We start from the raw sequence: 16,105 nt of genomic DNA, 5'->3' as shown, positions 1-16,105 counted from the left end.
TTTCTGGGTCAGACCAATGCACCGGGAGACCTGAGCTGGGCGAGATGGTGTTGATCACCACCCACCAATGCACACAAAGAGCTGGGAGTAGAGAGAGGCAGGACAGGGCTAAACCACAGTATCCAGTGAGTCTCAGGGCAAGGGGTGGGCCACATTAGGCTAGACCACGACACTATCTGATGCCCAAGAGAACCAGGTCTGGAAGAAGATTCTGTGGGAGATTTGTGAACTCACTCCTGTGGGACTGCAATAATTGCTGGTTTGCTCAAGAGTTGGGGGTAGTGAACAGCCAAGCTAAGTATGACCACAGAACTCACCAACACTTACGGGAACTTGGGTTGAGAAAAGGACAGACTGGTCCAGGCTGCAACACCTGCAGGCATACCCAAGAATAATGTGCAGGGCAGGCCAGACCACAACCACCACCAGAATACACAAAGGCAGAGACTAATTGGGGTGGAATATACCAGGTAGGGGTCCAGCACCTGCTGACACATGTGAGATCCGGGTCTGGGAGTGAATCTGGTAGGGAACTTGGGGAACTCTCCTAGTGGGCTATAGCTTCCACTGGTGAGCCTGAGAGTCAGGGCTGAACATGGGCCAGGCCAGGCCAGGCCATGCTGTTCCACCCGTCAGCAGGTGTGTAGGCTGGCTTGTGGGGGAATGAAGGTATGGACTGGGCAAGGCCAGGCCAAACCATGGCACACCGGCATGTGGAGGAGCCAGGACTGGGCGTGGATCATGCCAAGCTAAACTACCACACCCACCAGTTTGCATGAGAGCCAGAGATAGGGGCAGCCTGGGCAGGCCTATCCTGTGGCACCCACTCATGAGAGTTGGGTAGGGGCAGGACAGGTCAGACCAGGCTGTAGTCTCCATTGGCAAGTGCCAGGATGGGGGTTAGGCCATGCCAGGTAAGGTTGGAGCAACCAGCAGCATACACAAGATCAGTGGCTGGGAGCGGGCCGGGCTAGGGAGATAGAGACCCCTCTGCTGGGCTGCAGTTCTCACTGGTGAGTGCAAAGACCAGAAATGGGGACAGACTGGGCTGAACATGACTAAAACATCATTTGCATGTATCTGAACTGGGTCTAGGGTGTAACAGACTGAGCTATGCTCCAGCACCCATTGGTGCTTGGGAGAATCAGAGCGGGTGTGGAACAGACTGAGCCAGGTCTCGGCACCCACTGATTCACATGAGAGCTGGGTCTGGTGGTGGGCCAGGCAGGGCTGAACTGTGGTACCCACCAGTGGGATCCAGAACAGATGTGAGCTGGTCTGGCAAGGACTCAGTACCTCAGTGAAGGTCAACACTGGAGGTAGGCCAAGTGAGGATGAGCCAAACACCCACCAGTGTGCAGGAGATTCGCGACTCGGAGCTGGTCTGATGGGAGCTTGGAAAACTCCCCTATTAATACACAGTCCCAGCTGGTGAGTGTGAGAACCAAGGCTGCGGGCAGTCCAGGCCAAGCCAGGCTACCAGTCAGGACACATGTGGATCAGGTCTCGGGCCAGGCTTGGCCAGTCTGCAGTACCCACTGACAGGCTACAGCAACTACCAGCACATGCAAAAACCCTAGGCCAGGAGCAAATGGGCCATTGTTCCAATTGAGGAGCATGAGCTGGGACAGGGGGCAGTCCAGGCTGCAACAGACCCTGTGCAAGACTGCAAAAATCATTGGTCTGCATGTGAGCTGCACTTGGGGGAGCACTCACTAGTGTTTGTAAGGGCCAGGATTAGTGCTGAATGGCTGGGCTTTGCCACAGCATCTGTCAGAAGTGCTTGGACAGGGTGCAAGTTGTATCAAGACTGGACTACAGTACTGCCTGAAAAGTGCAAGGTTTGGGACTGGGCCTAGTAGGGAAGCTGGGCTGCAGCTCCCACTGGTGTGCATGAGAGTCAGAGCTGGGGGCGGCCCAGACTGGACAAGGAAGCAGCAGCCATTTGCATTCTTGAGGACTGGTTTGTAGCGTAGGGTGGACTGAGCCAAGCTGCAACACTCATAGGTATATACAAGAGCCTGATTAGGATACAACACAGACTGTACTAGTCTGCTGCACATATTGGCATGCTCAGAAACCAGGGCTGGGGACAGGCCTGTGGAGGTTATTGGGGGTTGTCCCAGCTAGGCTACAGTTCCTACTGGTGTGTGCAAGGGCAAAGCTTGTGGCACACAGGGCTAGGCTGGGCCACAACATCCATCAGTTTGTATGGAACATGGGACTGGGGATGGAACTGATCAGATAACTACAATCACCAGTATACGTATAGGCTGTTATTGGTGATACACCAAACCAGACCCTGTACTGGCTGAAACATGCAAGAGTTGGGTCCAGGTAAAGTTTCTTGGGGGAATCCCCAACTAGACCACTGGACTCAAACTCCAGCCACAGGGAGAATCACAGAATTTGTGATCTGACCTTAGAATGCATGTTATCAAGTCTGGGCCTCCCTGACTGCTGATGCCTATGCAGTGGACGGCATGCCCAGGTACATCAGTGGGACATGACAGACAGCTCATTTGGACCTGCAGAGGGCATCAAATACCATGCAAGATGGAGAGCAGAACAGGTTGGACAACACTCCTGGCCAAGATTTGGCAAGAAATATCTGGATGAGTGGATGCACTAGGGTAGACTCTGTCAGCGAATGGACCTTGGAAGGATTTTCTCAACCTGCTTGGCACAGTGAAACCAACAGCATCTCACTACTATCAAAACCACTCAAGGGATGCAGAGCAATGGTTCAGTGGCTAAATCCTCGCTTATACATTCTTGTCAACTACATGAACAACATCAATAAGAAAACACATTTCAAAAAAAAGTGCATAAAGAGGAAACTGTCAACTCTAAGGAAACCTCTTTGGGCCTGGTGTGGTAGCCTAGTGGCTAATGTCCACACGTGCTGGGATCCCATATGGGTGCCACTTTGTGTCCTGGCGGCCCTACTTCTCTTGCTTGTGCCCTGGGGAAGCAGTAAACGATGGTCTAAGGACTTGGGACCCTACAACTGTGTGGGAGACCTGGAAGAAGCTCCTGGTTCCTGGCTTCAGACTGGCTCAGCTCTGGCCATTGCGGCCATTTGGGAAGTGAATCAGAGGATAGAAGATCTTCTCTGTTTCTCCTCCTCTATATATATCTGACTTTCCAATAAAAATAAATAAAATCTTTAAAAAAAAAAAAAAACCCTTTTTGACTCTCAGATTCCATAAGAGAAGCTTAATAAGCCCATATGGGTACACAATCACTTACTCTAAGTTCCAAAGAAAAAACTCCCAATGGAGGCCAGCACCGCAACAATCGCAGGTTAAGTCACTGCCTACAGTGCCAGCAACTCATAAATGTGCTGGTTTGGCATATGGCTGCTCCACTTCCGATCCAGCTCCCTGCTAACACACTTGGGAAAGCAGTGGAGAGGATGGCCCAAGTTCTCAGGCCCCTGCACTTCCATGGGAGACCCAGAAGCAGTTCCCGACTCCTGTCACCAGCCTGGCCCAGCCCTGGTTGTTGCAGCCATTTGGGGAATGAACCAACCAATGGATGATAAATATGATTCTGGCTTTCAAATAAGTAAATTTTTAAAGATGTGTGTCTGTGTGTGTGTGTACACACACACAGATAAACACACAGACTGGCTAAATCAAATTTTTTTTTAAATCCAATGGTATGTTATCTATAGCAAATGTAGTTAATAGAAAAAAACACACAGAAAGAGAACGTGAAATGATGGAAAAGGATTTTCTCCACAAATGAAAACCAAATGTGAACAAAAGTAGATATATTTGGGGTCAGTGTTGCCGTAATCTGCCTTGCAAAGCAGATAAAACTACCACCTATGTCATCCATATCTCCTATGGACTGGTTCAAGTCCCACTCCCTGTTAGTGCCTGCAAAAAGCAAAAGTTAGCCCAACTCCTTGAGTTCCTAGCACCCAGTTGGGAGATCTAGAAGCAGCTCCTGGCTTCAGCTTGGCCCAGCCCTGACCACTGCAACCATCTGGGGAGTAAACCAGGAGATGGGAGTATCTCGATCTCTCCCTTTCTCTGTAACCCTATCTTTCAAATAATTTTTTTGCTAAAATCTTTTAAAAAAAAATAGCCATGGGCCCTAGCGGGTAAGGACCTCGCCTTGAACACCCTGGGATCCCATACGGGCACCAATTCTAATCCCGGTAGTTCCTCTTCCCATCCAGCTCCCTGCTTGTGGCCTGGGAAAGCAGTCAAGGATGGCCCAAACCCTTGGGACTCTGCACCCATGTGGGAGACTGGAAAGAAGTTCTGGGATCCTAGCTTCGGATTGGCATAGCACCAGATGTTGCACTCACTTGGGGAGTGAATCATCGGATGGAAGATCTTTCTCTGTCTCTCCTCCTCTCTGTATATCTGACTTTCCAATAAAAAAAAAAAAACCTTTAAAAATAATAATAATAATAAATTAAAAAATAGCCATGCTTACACCAAACAAAACAGACTTTAAGACAAAAAATATAAAGAGACAAGTGTATAATGATGAACGGATCGAGTCAACAAGATGAAATAACAATTACAAATACATGCACTTAATGCTGGAGTAGCCTATTTTATAAAACTGTCATTATGAAATTTATCAGGACGGATAGATTTTAACACAATAATGGGGAGACTGTAACACCTTACTTTCATCAATGGACAAATCATCCAGACAAAAAAAATCAACAAAGAAATATGAATTAAATCATGTCTTAGTCCAAATGGACTTCATATTCACAGAACATTCCTTGCAACAGCTGCAGAAGACGATTATTTTTTCATCGGCACAGGAAACATTCTCTAGAAGAGACTATATTTTATGTCACAAAGTAAGTCTCAACAAACTAAAGAAATCAAACTCACAGCAGTTATCTTTCTGACCACAATGCAATACAAGTAGGAATCAACAACCAAATAAATAAAAAATTATACAGATACATGGAAACTAAACAATATACTACAGAACACACAAGGGGTCACTACTAAAGAAATCAAAGTAGGAACTTAAAAAAAATATCTGGAACAGATAATAATGGACATAAAGCATACAAAAAACGTATGAGGTATAGCAAAAGCTATATTAAGAAGGAAATTTATAATAAACTCTCTACCAAAAATAGCTCAAATAATCTAATGATACACCTCAAAGACCTAAAAAGGAACAAACCAAGTCCCAAGTCAGTACAAGGGGATAAACACAAAAGACTAGAGCAAAAATCAACTGGAGAGTTTTAGAATATAAAAAAATTAAGTTTTTTTTTTTAAGATAAATGGAACCATCAGATATCTGGACTGCACTCCAGCTCTGGTCCAGTCCTGGCAGCACGGGCATTAGCACCGGCAAAGGGGAGCTTTCCTCTCTCCCTCCACTCCCACCCCATGTTTCTGTCTCACACAATTACACATAAAAAGGTAAACAGAGATCCCAGAAATAAAACCATGCATCCAGAGCTCATGGCATTCTTGACAAAGGTGCCGGGAACAGACAAGGGGGCCCCTCAGACAAATGTGCTGGCAAACCTGGACAGCCACACGCAGGCCCTAGCTTTCAAAACACAGAAATGTCAACTCTAAATGGATCAAACACCTAGAGATAAGACCTATAGGAGCAAGCGTAAGAGAAACATCTTAAGACATCAGTTATAGGCAATGGCTTTTTTGGATAAGATCCAAAAACAATGGGCAACAAAAACAAGACAAATAGCATTATATTAAATTAAGAAGCTTCTGTATATACGGTGAAAGAAATAATCAACAGGGTCAAGAGACAACCAACAGAATGGGAGAAAATATCTGCAAACCATACACCCGACACAGGATCGACACCCAGAACACAGAAGGAACTCAGAAGACTCAACAAAAGCTTTTAATCCAATATTAAAACAGGCAAATGGTCTGCACAGACATTTCTCAAAGAACTCACATGAGAAGATGCTAAGTGTCACTGGCTACCAGGAAAATGCAAATCAGAGCCACAGTGAGGTTGTCTTTTTCATCTCAGTAGAATGACTATCACTAAATACACAAAAACAACAAATGCTGGAGAGAATATAAAGAAAAGGGAACTTTCACACACTGCTTGTGGCAGTCTAAGTAGTACAACCACTACAAGAGGCTGCTTAACAAACTACAACTCCATCCACCACGTAATCCAGTTACCCATTCTGGGTGTAGAGCCAAGGGACAGGAAATCAGCGGGATCAGAGAGGCACAGGCACGGCCTTGTTCGCACCATTCACAAGAGCCATGACATGGAGCCAACATAGGTGCCCGGGCTGTGGAAAACGATACAGTGTGGTATTATACATAATGTCATTTCACCATAAACCATAAAATCCTCTCATTTGATACAAAATGGAAGTAGAAAATATGATGAGAAGTGACATAAGCCAGATACAAAAACCCACCAAAATGTTTTCTGTCACATGTCAAAACTAACGGAGAAAGCTCATCTGAATGTACGATCAAGCTTAGCAGAGGCTGCCTGATAGGAGAAGAGAGAAGTTAAGTTCAAATCAGAAGTAAGTTCTACTGCTCCACAGTCCAGCATGGTGGCTACGGCAGCCGGAATCACCTAGTACACATTTGCTAAATAAAGAACTACAGTTCAAAGGTTCCAAATTCAAAGCAATGATAAGGAGACAAAAATGCTAATTGTCACGATTTGATCAGTACACATGGTATACATACATTAAAATGGCACTCTGTGCTTCATAAATATGTACAAGCATATAATGCTTATCAAGAAATAAATAGAACTTCATGAAGGGGCGGGTGCCTGGCACAGTGACTGCTGGGGATGCTGGGTATCAGAGTCCCGGGGTTCAAGTGTTGACTCCACTCCTGCAAACAGGTCCCTGCCACCATGCGTTCTCAGAGCGGTGGGTGATAGCTCAGTCATGTCCCTGTCCCCTCCCCGTGCAGGAGACCTGGATGGAGTTGCCCACAGTTGGGAAGTTAATCAGTAGATCAGAGATCTCTTTCTCTTTCTCTCTTTCTCTCTTTCTCTCTTTCTCTCTCTCTCTCTCTCTCTCTCTCTCCTGTTCAAAACAAACAAAAACTGTGACATATGAGAACAATAAAATTCCATATTTATTTGAAAGGCAGAGAGTGACCAAAAGAGAGAGACACACAGAAATCTTCCACACAATTGTTCACTCCTCAAAAGGTCACAACAGCCAGGTCAGGGTCAGGACAAAGACAAGAACCAGAACTCCACCCTGGTCTCTCACACGGTGGCCCAAGTAGTAAGCCACCTTCTGCTCCTTTCCCAGGTGCATCAGCAAGGAGCTGGATCACAGAGGAGCAGCTGAGCCGCCAACCAGCACTCTGATATGGGATGCCAGCAACAAACAGCAGCTTAACCTACTAGGCCACAAGGCTGTTCTCCCCCCGCCTCCATCCCCCCAAAACTTTTAAGTACTAGTGATTTTTTTTTACATATCTTTGCTAAGTGAGAAAATACATGTAGTGTGGTTAAAAAAAATGAACATTACAAAAGTAATATAGACATTTTGTAATGCCAAATTGTCTAATGCAGTTCACACTTCTGATTATTTCTATTTATAGTCATGAATACACCAACCAAGTGGCATTTTTCCCTAATGAACACACAAAAAAAGCCCATGCAACATTTAAGTTTTATTTTTTTGAAAGGCAGAGGGACAGAGAGGGAGAGAGTTATCTTCATTCACCAGCTAACTCCCTCAAACACACCACGGCCAGGTCTGGCCCAGTCTACAGCCAGGAGCCAAAAACATCCCTCATAAGTGGCAGGACAAAAGCCATCAAGCCATCTTCCACTGCTTTCCCAGGCCAATGAGCAACAAACTGGAAGGCAAGCTGAGGAGCTAAGACTCCCACAGACCTCCCCACCAACCCTCTCCCAACACAGAACGCCAATGTTGCAAGCGGCGTTGCAAGTGGTGCAGTTTAATCCACTGCACACCAACGCAGTCTCTCACGCATCACATTGTGCTTGTAAAGATTCTAATACATGTTAGGCTTACTTTTGAGACAGCATCACAGTGGCTTTGTTATTTGGGGGGTGGGGGAGAAGAGAGGCCAAAAGGGGAGCTCACACCCCTTTCATGGTATGAGGACACAGCGAGAGAGGACCTTCTATGACCCACACAGCAGGCCTTAACTCACCCCACCATGCACACACACACACACACACACACACACGCGGTCTCTCTGCAGGCATCACGTGCCTGCAGGTTCCAGTCTCCAGGCAGTGAGAAACACTCTGTTGTGTGCACACCACCTGACCTAAAGTATTTCATTACAGCGGCCCAAACAGAGACACACTGAGGATTGTTGAACTCAGGGGACAGGGAGAAAAAGGGACCAAAGGGACCAGCTGTTTGCTGAGGGTTCTGGAGCAGGAGTAGTTCTACAGGCTTTAGGGACGCCGCGTTTGCTCCCTGCTATCAACACATTCATCAGGTAGATACTATCTCCCTTCTATGGAGGAGAAAAAGGAAAGCAGCAGAAAATGATGCCCTAGGCCAAGGGGCAGAACTGGGAGTCAAACTCAGTCGGTCTTCCTGGTCACATTGCATTTGTGACATTTGTGACATCCACATGACATTAAAAATGGATGCTGGCGATTTAAATGTGTTTAATGCCTTCATGGTTATTATTTAAAACACTTCAACAAATGGTATACAGCCAACTGCATCCAAGACATTTTGGGAGCGTCACAGTCAACCCAAAAAAAAAAAAAAAAAAATCAGGGATAGAGGACCAGTTTAAGGCCAGATTGGGATCGTGTCAGAAAGTTTCATGTCAGATTGATCACAAGTGCACGATGACCCAGAGCAATTTCTTTAAAGTCTCTTTATCTACATCCCTGAAAAACCCATACCACAGATTATTCAGGAAAATGCAAAAATCAATGCTACTGAAATCCATGGCCTAACAAAAACAAATTATAGGTGCAAGCACTGGCCTAGAGATGAAGCCATGTGTTAGGAGGCCCCTGTCGCCTCTCTTAGTGCCTGGGTCCCATGCGTGTAACCGAAGTGGCAGGGTGTACCCCAGCGCTAGCTTCCAGCTAATGCAGCCAACGGTGATAGTTTGGGTTAACCAGGTGGCTGAAGCCCCTGGGGAGGAGCCTGAGTTGCAGGTTCCAGGCTTCAGCCAGCCCAGTTTGGGCTGTTGCATGCAAGCAGGCAGGTGCTAGGGAGGGCGCTCTCCACCCCGCCCCCTCTCAAATGAATAAGTAAAAATTAAATGAAACGGAACAAATTAGGATGTATACAAGTAATTGCTGTCTATCCCGTGAGATGGCTCTAGTGAATGAATGGTTATTTTCACGGAAAACAACTTGGCACAGAATGGGAAGCTGCTCCCAGGCCGTCTCCACAGGCGCCCCTTGACAACGGCAGGTGCAGCTCCAAGGGGAGAATTGTCAACCGGCTTTGCAACCACCCCAGGGCCTCGCTGGAGCCCGGCCGCGATTCCCTGCAGGTACGAGGTCCCGGGGAAGCCTCCTTTCCCCAACACACCCACCCCCACACACCCTGCGGCCAGAGGACCGAGTCCCTCATCAAAGGAAGGACCACTCCCGCCCCCGCGTCCCTCCGCAGGGCCGAGGTCAGACAGTGTCCTGCCACCGGGAGAGAGAGCCCGCCGAGCCCAAGAGGACGATGGCGATCACCTGTCAAGCCAGAGGCGGGGAGGGCGGCTCCCGCTCGCGCACTTCGGACGTTCCAGAAGCCTCGACCCGCGCCGCCGGGAGCGGTCCACTTCCCGCCCCGCAGAGGCCGGAGGGCAGCCCCCCACCCACCTATGGGCCCGTGTCATGCGCGGGGTCTCTCACGCCCCAGCTCAGCGCGCCGGCCAGGCCCAGACCCCCGCCAGCCCCACCCTCCGACCCCTCCCAGGGGACCCGTGGGAGCTGGCCAGCGGCACCCCCGCTCCCCTCCCCCAGCAACGAACGCACACCACCGCCCCGTGCCTCACGCCCAGGTGAGGAGAAGCAAGTCAGTGGCAGGGCGTACCCCGCCGCCATTTTGTACCCCGACCCCCGCGACGCTCGCCCCCAGCCCGAGCCCCAGCCCGGGACCCGCCCGGACCTGCACGACGCGCGCCCCTCGCGGACACTCACCCCCGGCCACCCGGCCTGCGCAGCTCGGGGCGACTCCGAGCGTCCCGCCGGGAAAGGGGCGGGCCGGGGCGGGGCGGCCACGGAGGGGCGGGGCAGCTGCCCGGCGCACCACGTGACAGCGGCACCTCTCCACCCCCGCCGCCGGCGCGCAGGCGCAGCACGTTCCGCGCCGCCGGGCCCGGACGCCGAGGCCGGGAGGGAGGGAAGGACGGAGGGCGGGGAACGGTTCCGTCCTGGTCTCGGCGTGTGGCGGACCGAATGTCGTCCCAGCGCTGCCTCCTACTTCACGCTCGCCCCGCCGCGAGGCGTCTGGCCGGAATGCAGGCTCCTCCCTCCGCCTGTGTAATCGCCTCAGATTGAAGACCGAGAGGTCACCTCACACAAATCTGCAGTGAGGAGAGGGGGACGAGCGTCTGAGGAAGCGGCGGGACGTGGCCGAGCACCGCCGCGGAGTTGTCGGGGAGCCAGGCTGCGGCGGCTCTGAGGACAGGGCCTGGACAGATGGGTGCCCCAACTTCAGAGAGTCCCCAATCACTGTCGCCTAGCAAAATCGAAAACACTCAGCGCAAAGCATCCATGTGGAAGGGACGCTGCCAGTCGCTTTGGGGCCCCGTCCTTGCCCCTGTGACCCACAGCTCGTGGGAACTCACAGACCCCGATGGACTCCACCTCACAGCGCTGGGAAGAGAAGGACTGCAAGGTGGGTCAGGTTCTGGCTCGGTGGAAAACTCGCTGCTTCTTTAGTAGCTTCTGCACCGTTTGTTAGGCATCTCTGCCTTCTCGGGGTAGGGTGGTGATAAGAAGGTGATAACCATCATCAACAATAAACAGTACATGGGCAGCCTCTGTGCTCTTGATTTCTCATATGTAATATGTATATTTCCAATCCTGATTTCTGCTCCCGTAATCGAGGTTGGCACGATTAACTACGTCCCAGTTATTTCCACTTGGATGTCTCAAAACTCAAAATGACCATGGGGGGGAAAAGCTCATCTTTCTTAGCTATATAAAATTGAAGGACAATTTATATTCTACATTATTCACTCATTTAAAGTATGCAAACGCAATCATCACCGTGATTTAAAACCTTTAGGACACCCCTAAAAGAAATCCTGTACTCACCAACGGTTATTCCCTCATTTTCCCTGAGTACCTTCCACAAATAAGCATGTACAGACTGGCCTCTTCTGTATATTTCACATCAAGGGAACGGGGCTGCCTGGTGTTTTGGGAATTCCTTTTCCCTTAGCATAGCTGTGGGGTGCAGCCAGTGATCGCCAGCACCCTTTAACAGTGGGCAGATGGAATATGGCTGTACCCCCACCCTCTGTTCACTGCTTGGGTGAGTCAGTGAAGATGTTAATGTGTTTTATATTTCTAAATATACTTTCAAAATAGTTCCAGGAAAGGTGGGGCCAGACAGTAATGAAATGTTAATTCCACCTTTAGAGAGGAAGCCCTCAACGTCTCCCGCCCCTCCCTTCCTGCCTCCAGTTACTGAAGTTAATCAGAAGTTTTGTATTGCATGATAAAACATTGTACTGTGCACTTTTCAAACTAATTGGAGGGTGAGAGCTTACAAACTCCTGACTTTGACAGCTCAGGGCAGTGGCTCCTGGAGTGTAGCAGGAGCTGCTGTCACCAAACTTGAGAAATAAAGACTGCTCCTAACATCCTACCCTTGGGTCCAGTGTGATCTCTAGCACTCCGCAACAAGCATAGCATTCTGTAGGGATAGCCACAGTGTAGTATGTTTCAAAACTTTCTGTTCATAGCTGAGTACTACACTTCATTTAATATATACCACCTTTCATTCAGCCATTCACCCATCAATAGACATTTAGAATATCTCCACTTTTTCCTTTAACTCCCTTCAACTGGGCTTCCAAAGTGTTTTAGACAATTTCTGATATTTGGGGCCCAATGCAATGGCTAAATGGCTAAATCCTCACCTTGCAAGTGACGGGATCCCATAAGGGTGCTGGTTCGTGTCCCAGTTACTCCACTTCCCATCCAGCTTCCTGCTGACAGCATGGAAAAGCAGTGGAAGACAGCCCAAAGTCTTGGGACCCTGCTCCCGCGTAGCATAGGAGACCAAAAAGAGGCTCCTGGCTTTGGATTGGCACAGCTCCAACCGTTGCACCCATTTAGGGGGTGAACCAGTGGATAGAAGATCTTTCTGTAACTCCTTCTTTCAGTAAATCTACCTTTCCAGTAAAAATAAGTGAACCTTAAAAAAAAAGGTGTACAGTAACACTGGAGCTGAAAAATAGTGACCTCCTTTCTCCTCTTCTCCTGGAACTGTACCATCCAGTCACCACTTGACACATCTAGGTATTCAAATTATAACGAGCTAAGTTATATAAACCAAATTTCCAGTCATCAGCAGCCCCATATGGCTGATACCTACTGTACTAGACAGCACAGGTAGAGTTTCCATCTTTCCAGAAGGTTCTATACATAAAGTAAACTAGAGACACCATATCAGTATTATGTTGTCCTGGCTGCTATAACAAAGAACCGCAGACTTGGTGACTGCAAACGTTTTGTTTCATTTTCCTTGAGGCTGACAAGTCCAAGGTTAGAATGCCAGCAGATTTGTGCCAGGTGAAGGCCTACTTGTTGTCTCACAGGCAATGGGCTTCTTGTTGTGTCTTTACATAGTGAATAGGCAAGGGAACCTGACTGATCTGAGTTATAGGGGTCATACTTCCATTTGTGAGGTCGCTATCCTCATGACCTAATTACCTCCAAAGAGCCTTCCTACTTCCTAATTAATCACATTGGGAGTTAGGGTTTCAATTTTGGGGGCACAAATACTAAGCCTACAGAAAATTCCCACTATTATACCCCCCCCCCAAAAAAGGTACGTGGTTCTTCCTAGTCATTTTGCCAACTAAACTCTGTTACAGGTTATTGGCCCGTTGATTGGGTTTTGAATAAGGTGGTCATTTAGGAAGGTATGAGTGTGGGTTGTCCAGGCAAGGTTGCTCACATGACAGGAAAACAAAGCTTAGCATGAGAACATGGCCATAGAAGGTAATACAAGGCAGAATCCTGACCTTGGCCTGCCAAGTAGAATCATGCTTTCTCCTAATCATTTAGGAACACTTGTTAGTTCTTTTCAAAAGGTATAAAGTTCTAGTTCGTACGATATTACTATGTTATGCACAGCTAATTCCCGCAATCTGGTTCTTTACCTTGAGCCAAAAACACCAGACGCAACGAGGTATCTTAGGAGGTTTATTCCAGTGAGACAGGAACAGGGTGGAGGTGGTGGAGATCAGCAGGGAGGAAAAAAGGGAGAAAAGGGGGGAAAAGGGAGAGATGGAAGCACCTGAGGCCCCTTTATGTTCAGGTAGGCCTGCAAGGTGTGGGGGGCGGGATTGAGGGATTGAGGGCAGGCCCCAGGGGATTGGTGCCTGCAGGTGAATGCCTAGGGATGATTGGTGAGTGGGCAGGGTTGGGGAAGGGGCTGAAAGATTGGGGTTGGGATTCTCAGGTGGAATGCCAGGTTACATCAGATTGGTGGATGTCTAGACCGGCGCAAATTTCGTTAGCTGTGAGGAAGAGGAAATGGCACTGGGTCCAGGGTGGGATATTCGAATAACTCCTTACACTTGTACTCCCACCCCCACACCACCCCTCTGTCCCATCATTGGCACCCTGATGACAAGGAATGCTCAGTGCCTATCCTAAACTGGCCCATGGTAAGAGCTCTGCAAAGGTTTATGGTATGATGAGTACTGAAGGAGTTGGGAGGTAAAACGGGACACCATCTGATGTCATTTTTTTTTTTAAGATTTGTTTATTTGGGGGCCAAGCACGATAGCATAGTGGTTAAATTCCTCGCCTTGAACGTGCCAGGATACCATATGGTCACTGGTTCTAATCCCGGCAGCCGCACTTCCCATCCAGCTCCCTGCTTGTGGCCTGGGAAAGCAATCGAGGACGGCCCAAAACCTTGGGACCCTGCACCCATGTGGGAGACCTAGAGGAAGAGGCTCTGGGCTCTTGGCTTCGGACTGGCTCAGCTCCAACTGTTGTGGTCGCTTGGGGAATGAACCATTGCATGGAAGATCTTCCTCTCTGTCTCTCCTCCTCTCTGTATATCTGCCTTTCCAATAAAAAATAAATAAATCTTTAAAAAAATATTTGCTGTATCTGTGTAAGTGCACATGTATTTATAGTTGTTATATCCTCGTGGTAACTGACCTCCCCCCCTTTTTTTTAAAGATTTATTTATTTTTATGGAAAGGCAGATATACAGAGAGGGGAGAGACAGAGAAGAAGATTTTCCATCCAATGATTCACTCTCCAAGTGGCCGCAACGGCCAGAGCTGAGCCAATCCAAAGCCAGGAGCCAGGAGCTTCCTCCAGGTCTCCCACGCAAGTACAGGGTCCCAAGGTTTTGGGCCATCCTCGACCTCTTTCCCAGGCCACAAGCAGGGAGCTGGATGGGAAGCGGGGCTGCTGGAATTAGAACTGGCGCCCACATAGGATCCTGGCTATTGCAACGCGAGGACTTTAGCCACTAGGTCACCACACCAGGCTCAGTAATTTTTTTAAGATTTATTTAATAGTCTGTTGGTTCACTCCCCAAATAGCTGCCATAGCCAGAGTTAGGCTATGCTGCAGCTACAAGCTTCATCTAGGACTCTCACATGGCTGCAGGGCTCCAAGCACTTGGGCCATTTTCTACTGTTTCTCCAGGTGCATTAGCAAGGAACTGAATCAGAACTCTAGCAGCTGGGATACAAAGCAGCACCCATAAGAGATGCCAGCGTCATAGGCAGCAGCTTTACTGGCTCTACCACAGTGCTGGCATCTGCTGGATTCTTTCGCCCCTTCCCTTTGGGGAAGATTCAGTCCATGGAAGATGCCGAGAGGAGGCTGGAGGACACTAGGAGAAGAGAAGCCAAGGATTTCTCCCTTTCTCTTCCACAGGCATCATCTCCAGTGCTCCCACTGGAAAGCTCCTGCCCTGACTCCGGATTTTGCCTGACAGCCTTGACCTTGAGGTTCTAGCAGAAACACCTCTTGTTCACTAAAGGGTGAATCTTGTGCATTGTTTGGTTTAAGTGCAGTGATCACCACTTAACAGGTGGAAAAATGAAACTCTAGTGATCTGTGGCAAACAGTGAGTGGTACCGTAACAGCATAATGAATATATGCAATTGGTTGAAACGAAGACTCAGTTGGAAGTAAGGAAATTGGAAAATTTGGAAGTGCTGTTATTCATTGCAAGGACTTGGGAGTAAACTGACAACTTTGGAAGCATCAGAAAACTTAGAGAAAGATAAAACTAAGCTGCGAGCTGTAGATTCTCAACACAAAGTTTGATTAAAAAAAAAAAAAAACTAACAGTAGTCCAAAGAATCTTTATTTCTTGTGACCAAAGGGTAGACCGTAGCTGAGGATATGATCTCATTTGGTTGCTGGAGTGAAACGAAATTGAACTTATATCGTCTTCAAGTTATATTAAAATTAGGATGTGAAATGTAAAGGGTTGGGACCCTGAGACTTAAGACTTAGCATGAGGGTGTTTGAGGTGAACTCATAACAGCTCCCTAAATTTCCCAAGTGTCCCTTGCCAATGTTTCCCCCACTCTCTCAGAAATCTGATGGTCCCTAATTGAAAGATCCTGTGTGCAGCTGTTGCCTTGCAAACACATGTTTATTCTTCCCAACCTCTGTACCACACCCAGTTACCTCCAACCCACTTCTAAAGTCAAATTTAGTGATTTAAGGTCTATTTCAGGAAAGCAAAGCATGCATCAAAACCACTGCAGATATCTTGCGTATTGCATTAGCAGTTACCTGGAAATATATATATGGATGTAGATTCTACAGTCATTGTATCAGAAATGATAGAATGTGATTTGGGCCATGATATATATATATATCATGTGTGTGTGTGTGTGTGTATATATATATATATATATATATATATATATATATATATATATATATGACTGGTATT

At 48.0% G+C, this 16,105-nt stretch overlaps 1 protein-coding gene across 1 annotated transcript in view; it reads right to left on the bottom strand.

Moving 5' to 3' along the window:
* The window catches only part of LOC131480512 (S phase cyclin A-associated protein in the endoplasmic reticulum-like), a 73,776-nt gene extending 63,523 nt beyond the window's left edge, over positions 1 to 10,253 (bottom strand). Inside the window, exon 1 of the mRNA XM_058665504.1 lies at positions 10,123 to 10,253. The gene's annotated coding sequence lies outside the window, so the exon portion shown is untranslated. The remainder of the gene's footprint in view (positions 1 to 10,122) is intronic.
* Positions 10,254 to 16,105: the final 5,852 nt, after the last annotated feature.

Source organism: Ochotona princeps, chromosome 6 (genome assembly GCF_030435755.1).
Source record: "Ochotona princeps isolate mOchPri1 chromosome 6, mOchPri1.hap1, whole genome shotgun sequence".
Taxonomy (NCBI): Eukaryota; Metazoa; Chordata; class Mammalia; order Lagomorpha; family Ochotonidae; genus Ochotona; species Ochotona princeps.
This window is presented reverse-complemented; position numbering and strand designations above follow the sequence as displayed.